Genomic DNA, 12,482 nt, shown 5'->3' on the forward strand with positions numbered 1-12,482 from the left:
CACACACACACACACACACACACACACACACACAAGAACCACCACATCAAAAGGACAGAGGATATTTCTTTGGAGTCAGAAGTAGACCTGGGATTTGTCACTGAACTGGCGGGGTGACTCGAAGACATGTCTTCCTTTCTCTGAGCCTCAGTTTCCTCACCTCTGACATAAAGAGAATAATGTTGACCCGAGATACATGATCCAAGGGTCAGATTTAATTGATACAACCCATCTAGGAGGGTGCTCACTCTGCATTTTGCAGGATATCTTAAAAAATGTCTCGCTCTCACTGCCCCAGTCCCCAGGATCGCAGATAACTTTTTGGCCTATGTAATCATTCTTTCATCCATTCATTGACAACTGCAACTCAGCTGGGTTGCAGAAGAGCATTGTCCTGATCTTGACATTCAGAGGCAGGTCCAAGGCACCCTCTTGACATTCCCGGGTTTAATCTTGCTTCTTTGGGTTTCCTTCAATCCAACTCTTGGGACTTGGCACCATCGTCTTCTAAAATGGCACATATTTGGACATGATAGATGACTGCATGGCACTCCAAGGGCAGACCTACATGTTGACACTGAAAGTAATGCAGAGTGGAGAACCGAATTAAACTCGAAATGTCAAGAAGGCTGCCTTTGCACCTGCCTCTGAGGATCCAGATGAGGACTGTGTTGTTTTGTATCCGGCCATCCCTGGCAAGGAGCATAGTGATCAGAGAGAGCAGGGGGGTTGTTTGAAATTGCCGTCCTTTTCATATTTTACACCCCCATCTGGATTCTCACTCTGACCTGGAAACCCCTGCCCGACAGCCAAGTCCGAGAAGTCAACTCCCATTGGCATTTGGCAACACTGGGCCTCTTTGGGCCAAGGTTTAGTGCCAAGAGTAATTGTGATTTACACCCCTAACCCCTTTGGGTGCAAAATGGTTTTGATTAGATGCATACCATGTTTATTAAGCCTTGCTCGGGCAGGCTGGGGGCTCGGCCGGTCTGCCATAAAAGGGAGGGAGATTTACACGGCTCCCTGCAGGATTCATTTAATCTCTGGGGGATTTACTGACCTTCAATTAGAACTGTTAAGTACTGTTTACATGGTCCCTAATTCATACAAGACCCAATGGAAGGTTGGCTTTTGCTTTCATTAAGGACCTGTGAAGCAAGAAAATAAAAAATAAAGTCTTTGCCAAGCAAGATGTGATTTGAGCAAAAATAAAAAATTGAACACAAAAGCCATTAGAGTTGAAAGCCTTACCTTGCCATCATTTAGGAGTAGTCTGATACAAAGGGTTGATACATTTTAGGGGGGATTAAAAACAACAACAACCCGCCCTAACTGGTTTGGCTCAGTGGATAGAGCGTCGGCCTGCAGACTCAAGGGTCCCAGGTTCGATTCCGGTCAAGGGCATGTACCTTGGTTGCGGGCACATCCCAGGTAGGGAGTGTGCAGGAGGCAGCTGATCAATGTTTCTCTCTCCTTGATGTTTCTAACTCTCCATCCCTCTCCCTTCCTCTCTGTAAAAAATCAATAAAAAATATAAAAAAAAAAACCAAAAAAACAACAACAACCCACCTGATTCTGTCAGGGAAGAATTAATCCTCTTGCCATTATTTGCATAAGGATTAGCTTTACAGTTTAAAAACACTTTCTTACAGAGACCCGGGGAAGGATGGATCCTTGAATTCTGTTATTAAAAACTCAAGATTCCCTTTAATTTTCCAGAAGACAGAGTGCCACTTATCCCTTTTAGGGGCCAGTTGTGCACATAGAAATTGCCTTTAGCTGTGCCTTCCAGCTGTGGTCCCTGGACTCCCCTTGGGAATGTAGAGGCTACTAGGGCTCTATGAAACCACGGAACATCAAGCAAGGTTTTTTTTCCAGCATTTTAAAAGATGCTGGAAAAGCACACAACACTATTGGATCGGAAGTCACATACTCAAACTGCCCACAGGGCACAGGCAGGTGTGAGAATGAGTGAATTAGCCTGTTGGGCACTAGTTAGGTCAAGGGCGGAACTTACGCTCCATCTATAGAGACACCCACGGTCAACTGCAGGCTCAGTGAATACTGCTATTCACCCTTCTCCTGGCTTTGGACTCATTCCTGAAGGAGAGCGCTTTGCAAGTCATTCAGGGCCACATGCAGGAGAAGTGATTTAAAACCCTTTGACGTATTATGGCCATTGCTTTCTGCTTCTGCCTTGGGAAAGAACCCGTAAGCTATGACAGTCCAGGTAGGGTGTTGCAAAACAAAGTCAATAATTTGGCATGATAATCACGATAGTCCCAGCCAACAATAGCCTTGTCTGTGCTACATCACTGAATGCCCCCAATTGTCCTGTGTGGGAGGCATCATCCTGGTCTGACAGATGGGGAAACGGAGTCTTTGTGGGATGAAGTGAGCTGCTCTGGCTCATGTAGCAAGTAAGTGGCAGTGTGAGGATTCAAACCCGTGCCAGAGTCCACGCATTTGGTGTCACACTCTGGTCCCTCCTGTCTTTGACCTGCCAGCTTTTGGCACCAGACCTTAGCAGGCACTCCACGAAAATTTGCACAATTGACTGGGGTAACTTTTTTTGACCTTTTAAGTGCATCAAAGACCTTCCATCTACTCCTTCCTCCAACATGTGTCCTCTGCAACGACGGCAGTGTGCTCAGTTGTCCTGCACTGCTGGCCAAACCAACCTTCCTCTTGCCGTAGAGTTACTGTATGTAATTTCAAGATTTGGCATTCCTCATCACCTGCCCCTTACCTCCTCTTCTCTTCCTGGTCAAATCTAGAGATTTCTCTGCTACCCTAGAGTTCTAATACAGGACACACTTCTGTTGATATAGAAGGTGGGCAGAATGTTCTAGAAATTTCCAAGGCTATCAGAACAACATCCTTAAAGTTTTATGCACTTACTATCATCTAAATTTACTCCTCATTTTGGGTTTTGACCTTTTTCCTACTCTGTCTTATAAAAAGAAATGGGAATTTCATTTTTTTTTGGGGGGGGGGGTCCTCTGGGAATCCAACAACCCCTCCTTCCTTTTATTTAGTTAAAAGCTGAAAATATCAGCTGGCTCTTATCTGCCTCCTGCTCTGCGATTTTTATTTTTGCTTTTATTTTGGTAGTGAGGGGTCATGGTAGACAAATAAAAATAATTCTGAGGTTATCTGAGAGCTGACATCCCACACAATAGCAATAAGAACGTTTTCCAAATTTAAAACTCTGATGGAGGAAGTGGGTTACAATAGGAGCAACCTCTGACCCTGATCAGTCATAATGGTTTCCTGGATTCAGGGATATTATGGGCTGGAGCCAAGGGTTTCAGCAGAGAGAGCACAAGATGTGTTAAACTTAGAACACAATGTGCGAGTTCCGGGCGGGGCACTTGTGCGGACATCTTTCTTTCTTTCCGGTGAAACCGATTCCTCTCTAAACAGGCCCTGGCTTTCTCAGCATCTGGCTAGCGCCGGCGTAGTTGTTTTGTGGCTGATTTGAAGAGAAATTTCACATTCCTGGAGATGTTGATGAATCTGAAAGTCTGCCCTCTAAAGACCATTTCTAGGGATTATTGACTCGCCCCCCCCCCCCCACACACACACATACACAACTATTTATTGAGTGGCTCCTGTGTGCCAGGTGCGGTTCTAGGTGCTGGGATGCAGCAATATACACAAAACCAGCCCCAAAGTACTATCCTTGTAAAGCTTCATTCTGTAGTGTGGTTCCCAGCCTCGGTGCCACTGACATTCTGGACTGGACAACTGGGTGGGGGCTGTCCTGTGCATTGTAGGATGTTCAGCAGCATCCCTGACCTCTATCCACTAGAAGCCAGTAGCTCCCCTCCCAGACCATGGAGCACTTGGGCAGCTGCTTGTTGGATCCTGTCCTTATTTACCCTCAGCACTGAGTTCATGAAGATTCCTCCCAGTGGCCAGTGTCTCTAGAAGATAAACCTGTCACTCGTTTCTCCTGAGTAGTTGACCGTCAATTAGTCCATGAGTTCTTACCAAGCATCAGTTCTGTATAAGACGTGGTGGGAAGGACCAGAAATTCGAAAATGTGGTCCTTGTCTAAGCTACTCTCCTTGTTCGTGAGGAAAGCCAAACTCCTTCTATCCACAAAGGCTCTTCTTGCCATTTCACGGTTGGCCTTCCCCTCAGATCCTGCCCCTGGACAGGTGGAGACACAGCTTTGGGGCCTGTCTGAATGTATTGCTTTCATTTAGCTTTCTGTTCACTTCAGAACACCCTATTCTTAGATCCAAAACACTGCAAGACTCCAAGTCAACAAGCGTCATTATGAGTTTCAACTGCAGAATATTGGCTGAATTCAACTCAAATGCTTCCCTGGCCCCTGGTCACTCTGGAAAGGATGAAGGGAGAGGTGTTAGCATTTGGTGGATGAGCTCTAGAAGATCAGAGCTGGAAAGCGCCTTAGCGGTCATCTCTTCCAGACCTCCCCCATTTTCCAGAGGGAAAATGGAGGCACAAAGAGGGGACTTTCTCAGCAGGTGTCACCCAGCTAGAGTGTAACACAGCCGAGACTAGAACTCTCGCTATGGACTGTTGCCCCGCTGTTTCTCTTGCTCTGTTATTTCCCACCTTCTGTAGATCAAGTCGCCAGAAATGCACCAGGAGCATCTTTCGGTCAAGGACGACTCTTCCTGTGAAGCGAACAGTTGCTTCTCCTTCAGCGCTTTCCTAAGTCTTGATGTTCATTGATCAGGTTTTTTTAAAAAAAACACTCAGAACAACTCTATGCTTTAAAATAATGAAGCTGTAAAGAATTTCCATTTAACCTCAATGTCACAAAAGCATGAAAAGCTGCCTATTGAAATGAATGGTAACTTTCTCATTCTAAATAAAATGTCATTCACCTCATTGATTCTACTGAATCTACACATTCTGAAGCTTTGTTTTTATTTCCAAGTAAAGTGGCCAACCTTGCTGAGCTATGACAGGTGAAAGGAAAGGCAAGAGAGAAGAGAGGAACTACAGGGAAGAGAGGGGGGAAATCAGAGCATAAATATATCAAAACTCTCCTCTTTCAGGCACCAGAGTGAGCTCACAGAGAATTCAAGAAAACCACATTTTTGGCACCCATATGGACCTCAAAATTAATCATTTATGTCTACATATTTATATCTTCCTTTATCCCTCCAGAAAGAAAGAGATAAGATTATTAATACACAGCCTTTATTGATCATTTATCAAGTGCCAAGAACTGCATATACATCATCCCATTCAACTTATCACAGTAACACAAGAAGGCAACTTTTCTGACTCCCGTGTGTCATGGGTTGAACGGTGGCCCCCCAAAAGGTGTGTCCACCTGGAACCTGTACATGTGAGCTTATCTAGAAGAAGAATCTTTGCTGATGTAATGAAGTTAGGGGTCTTGAGAGGAGACATCTTGAATTATCTGGGTGTGCCCTAATCCTTATAAGAAGAGAAGGTACACATATGGAGGTGAAGACCACGAGAAGACTTGGGCAGAGATTTGCATCATGGGTCACATGTCTACAGCCAGGAACACCAAGGGGCGCCAGCAGCCCCAGGAGCTGGGAGAGAGGCATGGACACCCTTGAGTTAGGACTTATGTCCCCCAGAACTGGGAGAGGATAGATTTCTGTTGTTCAAGGCCATCCCAGTTTGTGGCAGTTCGTTGCAGCAGCCCTAAGGATTGAATACACCATCTTGTAGATTAAGGTGATGGGGCCCAGAGAGGTTAAATCCCATGTCTAAGCTGTACAACCCGGAGTGCCATAGCTGGATGAAAATTCACAGTTTCGTAGCTGATTCCAACATTGGGCTGGGTTTTTTAAAACTGCATAAAATGCATTAAAGAGATGCATGAAAAGGCTTTCCCCCAAAGATGTCTTAGAAGGCTGGGCTTTCCAGGAGTGGAGGGGGGAGAGAGAGAGAGAGAGAGAGAGAGAGAGAGAGGAGAGAGGGAGAGCGCGCGCTAGTGCAAGAGAGAAACATGGATATGAGAGAGGAACATTGATCGGTTGCCTCCCTATGTACCCTGACCAGTGATCAAACCTGCAACTTTTGGTGTATGGGATGACACTAACCATCTGAACCACCCGGCAGGGCATTCTCTTTACTATTTTATATACTGTTCAAATTTTCTACAATAAACAATATTGACTAATCGGAAAAAAAAAAATGAAACCAATTTTCCTTGGGGACAGTGCATAACAACAGAATGTGAACTAAAAAAGATAGCGGACAAACTTGGTGGTGTAAAGAGTTACTTCAATTGCGGTCCCCATAACAGGGGCCGCATGCTTGGTGCTGAGATAGCCCCATTTCACAGATGAGAAGCCCGGGTCTCAGAATTAGGAAGTACTGGAGCCCTTGCATTTAAATCTCTATTCAAGAGAGCATTCCCTTCCCCTCACCAGCCCTTTGGACCTTCCTTAAGTCTAAATTATAAGCCACACTAGAAGCACACATTTTTGTTTTTTTGCAGACTAATCAATGTTCAGGTCCCCAAAGTGCCCCCAATTTACAGAGGGACAGAGGTGGTCGTGTGTGTGTGTGTGTGTGTGTTTCTTCTCAGCCAGTTCCCTCTTCCTGAGTGGAAAATCTGTAAGTTCCCTAGTGTTAAAGACTGTAATCTGGGTGTGAAGAGAGAAGACGAAACATGAGCTCCTAATTCCGCTCTTCTGAGAAAACCTGGAGCAAGCCTTGTTCTCTTAAGCTCACAAAGGAATGTGGACTTTTCCACTGGCAGGTTTAAATCTATTTAAGCAATTTAAACCTACAGCCTAGATCTTGGAGGTTTGGGACAGACTTCCCTACAGCCCACATTTTAGCCGAGAATCTAGGGGGGATTCGGATGGAATCTCTTACTCTTCGGGATTTGTGCTGGCATGGCTCGGTCTCATGGGGAACTAGGGGTTTCTGGAAGGAATGCAGGAACTGGCCTGGAGAACCTGAGCCATACCTAAGCCTACTTAGCCAAACCTTCTCTGAATCTCACTCAGTGCCCAGCACTTGGCCGCACACTTCGTATGCATCATCTCATGGAGGCGTTTGAACAAACCTACGTGGGAGTGAGCTCACCTCCAATTTCCAGACAAGGATGCTGAATCTGGCAGGCAAGGCGCTTGGATGTTGGAGGACTGGGCCCAGAACCCTCTGTCCTCAGGCCGTGGTCTCTCTGTGGAGCTTCCCCTCCACCCTGAGCAGTCAGCGCCATGTGTAAACGAATTAAACTCACCCACGAAATGGTCCTCTTCAATATCCAGGAAGTGGACCTCGGGATCTGAGTCACGCTGAAGGGCATTGGCAATGTCAAGGAAAAAATAATTAAAGTCAAGTAACCAAGGATAATGGTATGAACCATCAATGTCAAGATGGGTACTTCCTGGACCCCAGGCTACTCCTCACAATGGTACCACCCTCAAAAGTAGTTTCCCATGAATGGGCATTCATTTTCCCCAATAATACATGAGGGTATTATTGTTCTGGAATCACTGGGGGAATTACTTTTTAAAGTTCCAAGATTTATCTTTGACTTCCAGATCCAAATCAACTGGAGAGAGCCTCACTCATTAATTACTAAATTAATTTACCTGATACTTATTGATATTTACTGGGCAATTAGTCCCTGGAGATGAAGTGGCATATTCATCAGGGTTCCATCAGGAAACGAATAGCCCACTCCGATTAGGATAACTTAAGGAATGTCATTCAGGGGCTAAGCCCGGGGGATTGGTGGGGGAGCGTAAGGGTAGTGCAGTGTTGGCAGCTAACAACATTGGGGCTGTTACAACCTCTAGACCTGGAGGAGGGGGAAGTATTCACCTGAATTTGGAGGAAGAAAGCTGTGGAGAGAGGCCCTCCTTAGAAGAGCTGGGATCTTCACCTGAAACAAGTTTTCCAACCTTACTAGTGACATGGAGGGCTAGGTCATTCTTTGTGGAGGGGCTGTCCTGTGCATTGTAGGATGTTTAACAGCATCTCTGGCCTCCACTCCCCAGGTGCCAGTAGCATCCCTACCCCCTAGTTGTGACAACCATACATGGCCCCGGACATTGGTAAATATCCCTGGAGGGGCATTATCCCCAGGTGGGAACAGCCAGTTTGTTGTGACCTCACAGAGTAGAGCTGGCACCCTAATCTCCCATCCCCCTTTCCTTTCCATCTCCCACTAGGGTTTCCCGTTGGCCAAAGTCAGCCAGGAGCCAGAAGGTGAGGGTGCACACTGATGCTCTCCAACGAGGCAGCTCTCAGGCAGAGAGCGGGGCACAGAGGGGTGGAAAGGGACAGAGAGACACAGCACAAGGAGTCACACAGCAGATAATTCCATTCTCCTTGAGAGCTTAGTCTAGTGGTGATGGGGTTGCAGAAGGAGGCGGAGAAAAATAATCTATCCACTGGATAATTTCTGAGCATGAAGACAAAAAAATCAACACAAAGAAACAGGAAGATGCAACAGTGCATGGCTGAGCTCTCTGAAGAGGTGACAGTTACGCTAAGACCTGATAGGATGAGCCAACCTCATAAATACTGGGAGGAGGGAGAATCCAGGCAGAGGGAACAGCATGTACAAAGGCCCTAAAGTCTGCATTTATTGATTTATTGTTTTTGCATTACTTTATTGGGATGTAATTTACACATTGTAAAATATGAAACTATTAAACATATCAGTTGGTGAATTTTTGTAACTCTGTTCGCTTCTATAGCCGTCATCCAGGTTGTATAGAACATTTCCACCTCCCCAGAAAGTCCCTTTATGCCTCAAATAGTGTCCTCCTATCCTGCTTCTGTTCTGACTTTTAATGCCATAGGTTAGCGATGCCTGTTTTTGAACTTCAGATAAGTGGAGTCACTCCCCTGTGCCTGGCTTCTCTCACTCACCATTGGATCTCTGTGATTCCCTCACGCTGTTGCAGCCATCAGAAGCTCATTTATTTTCCCTGCTGAGTAGTATTCCATTGTATGGACGTACCACCATGTGTTTCACCCATTCTCCCATTGAAGGATATTTGGGATGCATCTGTATGAGGCCATTGTGAGTAAAGCTGCGGTGAACATTTGCTTGCCTGTCTTTTTCAAAGGCACATGCACACATCTCTCCTGGATGCAGTGTTTGAGTCCTAGGATAGATGTGCCTTTATTAGATATTTCCAAACAGTTTTCCATTAGGCTTTGATGTGAAGCTAGGCTGGGAAACCACAGGATTAGAGGGTTTCCGATGCCCCTTCCAGCTCGGAAATCCTAACATTCCACAGCAGTTTTCCTTCATCGCTCCCATCTCACCAAACCCATAGGTCTGTTTCTTGGTCCATGCTAGGGTCAGCCCTCACCCTTATCGCCCAGGTACCATGCACCCCTGAGACAGCTGTACTTGTGCTGGGCACCTGGTTAACCTTTCCCTGCCCGGCCCAGCCTCCTGCCTGCGCCAGAGGTGTGTGTATTAAATCACGGCGCAGTGGCTAATTCTTTGCAGCTTGCAGGTTGCTGCCTTCATTGGAGCAGACAGGAGGGCGCCCTGACACAGTTAAAGATCACAAGCTTTGATAACCTGGCCTTCTGATTTATGATAATCCACGTCTCCACGTTCCCCTAATGAGGGGAACCCAGAGTGTCAACCTGTTTATTAAATGCTCAGAACCATGTGTGAGCGGGGCCGAGGGAAGAAGTCAATCATATTTTCATTTATTCTGCGTGTCTCCCTCCTGCTCCTTCTGTCCTCTCTCCCCGAGACTGTCAGCCCGTGGAGTTCTTTCCTTTCATCTCCCAAGGGGAGGACTTTAGGACAGATCATTTGCGGAGCCGGTTGGGGTCCCCAATGTTTGCACTTTCCTACTGATTTCGTAGGTGTTTGGAAGTTAATGATACTCGACACCTCATGATTCTTTCCTGTATGTCAAACAAAGGCATGAAAGGGAAAGTGGCCACAGGCCGGAGGCAGGGGCACCAGGAAGGGAGACAGAAACATACTGATCACTTTCACTTTCCATCGCCCCAGCCCTGCCGAGATCCCTAAGCTTTAATGCAAATGGAAGATGGATTAATATTCCTGAAGTTGTTGGGGGTCTAATGAAGTCTTAATTCATTCCCTTAATTCCCTTTGAAATAATAATAATAATACAAAGAAGCACAAATCAAAATAACGGATGGCCCGGCTGCTTTCATCTCCAGGGCTTCTCACCCTTTCCCCCTTCGCAGCTTGGTCACTGTCACTCTTTAATCTCCCGAGATCCCACCCCAGTTCCTTTCAAGAGGCAGCAGCTCTTTCTCGTAGGGTAGGTTTGGTTTTCTGGACGTGGCATAAATATTTCTGCCTGTCCAAGGCCCCTGGCTGGATTCTGTGCTGGGACGTGGCTGGGGGAGGAGGCTGACCAGGGCACCCGGAAGTGTACTCGGGGAGAAAAGCTCTGACAGCGCAGCCTGGAGACCCCTGAAGAATTCTGACTTCACATTTGACTGGGGAACGTGGCACCTTAGGCATCCTTTAGTGGAGATGCTGGTCTAGGACACATGGCCTAGAGTCTGCTGATTAGAAAACAACAATTGTCATCAATTAAAAAAGAAATTTGTTTGAATCGTCCACGGAACACATATGTTGACGTTCTGTTTTCTGAAATATCGGTCAAATAACAACCAAAAATGTTTAAAGCTCAAGGGTTAGAATTGATAGATAAACAAGGCTTTGGTAGGGGACGTGGCAGGATCGGGGAAGCATGAAGCACGTAGCATAGTACTCAGCACGATGCAGCCACATGGCGCATGCCAGTTTCCTTCACTCCAGTCTCCTGCGCCTTCAGCCTCTGCAGGTTTGCAGAGTGAGCAGAAACCAGGTCCAGCAGGGTTTTTATTGGAATACTGAGGCATTTGCATGCTATCCCGAAGCCAATAGAGACACAAAGAGGACTTAAGATTTACTTTTCGCCTGGCCAGAGTGGCTCAGTGGTTGAGCATCGACCTATGAACCAGGAGATCATGGTTCGATTCCCAGTCAGGGCACATGTCCAGGTTGAGGGCTTGATCCCCAGTGTGGGGTGAGCAAGAGGCAGCTGATCAGTGATTCTCTCTCATCACTGATGTTTCTATCTCTCCCTTCCTCTCTGAAATCAATAAAAAAATATTTTTAAAAAGATTTACTTTTAGATGGACATTTTAGAAAGATCCCCGGGTTGCTCTGTAGGGGAAAGGCCTGGGGAGAGATTTGGGGGGGAAAGTCTAGGAAGCCATCTGGTGCAGGAATCCGGGAGGAAGATGATGCTGGCCTGGACTTGGATGGTGGAAGTAGGGAAGCAGATTTGAGAGAGATGTAGAGGCGGAATCCATAGGGCTTGGTAACTGATGGAAGGTTGTCCTGGAGCCGTGAAGCAGTAGAGGAAACCATGGGGAACAAGACTGGATGCTGTCAATGTTCTCTGAGACAGATCACTTTGGGAGGTTGGTCAGAGAGGACTTCCTGGAGGAAGTGACATTTACTGAGAGCTGAGCCAGTGCTAACCTGGCAAGAGGAGCTGTGGGGTGTTCCAGCCCCAGAGAGAGAAGGCATGTGCCCCAGGGAGCTGAACGGGGCCTATGCAGCCACAGCATGCAGTGCTGGGGGCTTGCAAGCCAATGGAGGGGGGGGGTGCAGTCGGGGACTCAGGAGCCACCCTTAGTGGAGCGGGAGTTCTCAGAGGCCCAGAATATGGCGTCGGTGAAGAGAGAAGTGGGAATCGGAGGTTCTGGCTAGGGCCGCTTGCTCCCTCCCATAGACACCCCACAGCAGGAGGCGGCCAGAGCCCCCACTGGCCAGCTCACTGCCACAGGAGGGCTGTCGGTTTCTGATGGAGGAAGGCAGCCAGAAGGCCAGTGTCATTTCTGGACTCCGGGCTGAGCTCTTCACGCCTCCCGGCCAGAGGCCCCTTCGGAGGGGACAGATCACTCCCATCAGTCCGAGGCTCCTCTCTCTCTTAGGATGGAAGTTATCCCTGCCCTTGGAGGCCTATCCCTTTGTAGCTCGGTTTTGGGCAGAAGAGCTTGCATACGCTCTCCACCTCCCTTTCCCTCATGCACCCACATCTCTGCAGTACAGTCAGGATGGTATCCGGAGATGGAGGACCTCCTGGCTGAGTCCTATCACTCTATTCTCACCTGTTCCGGCCACATGGGAGAAGGCAGCCTGAGGGAGATTTCAGAATCTTGTTTCCAGGCCCCTCTGCCTGTCCACCAGGTGCCTGCATTTGCCTCCTGTAAGAACAGTGCCTTGCATGTGTGTGGTGTGGTTAATGGCAAGCTTGCCTTGCATCCACTCCTCGTCCTTTCTCTTCTGTGCCGGGCGGCTTGTTTCTTAGCTTCCCAGAAAGGGTTGGCCGTTTGAAGAGTAGGAGACGGGGAGAAGCCAGCGTGTTGCTGCTCCTCTCTCTGCTTCTGGGGGCATCTGCAGCTGTGCCTTCTCTCTCTGGCCCCACCTCCCTGAAGACAGCTCCTTCCTCTGTCATCCCAGCCCTTCCCAGGGCTCTAGCACCTGCTGG

General features: G+C 47.5%; 1 long non-coding RNA gene across 1 annotated transcript; it reads right to left on the reverse strand.

Annotated features, from left to right (window-relative positions):
• Positions 1-285: 285 nt before the first annotated feature.
• On the reverse strand, positions 286-12,122 carry LOC129148136 (uncharacterized). The gene is made up of 3 exons (XR_008555319.1): positions 12,103-12,122; positions 7,220-7,274; positions 286-577 (listed from the first exon to the last, which is right to left on the reverse strand). It is a non-coding gene; the product is annotated as an uncharacterized LOC129148136 (long non-coding RNA).
• Between the last annotated feature and the right edge of the window lie 360 nt (positions 12,123-12,482).

The sequence above is a fragment of the Eptesicus fuscus genome, chromosome 23, assembly GCF_027574615.1.
Source record: "Eptesicus fuscus isolate TK198812 chromosome 23, DD_ASM_mEF_20220401, whole genome shotgun sequence".
NCBI classification, from domain to species: Eukaryota; Metazoa; Chordata; class Mammalia; order Chiroptera; family Vespertilionidae; genus Eptesicus; species Eptesicus fuscus.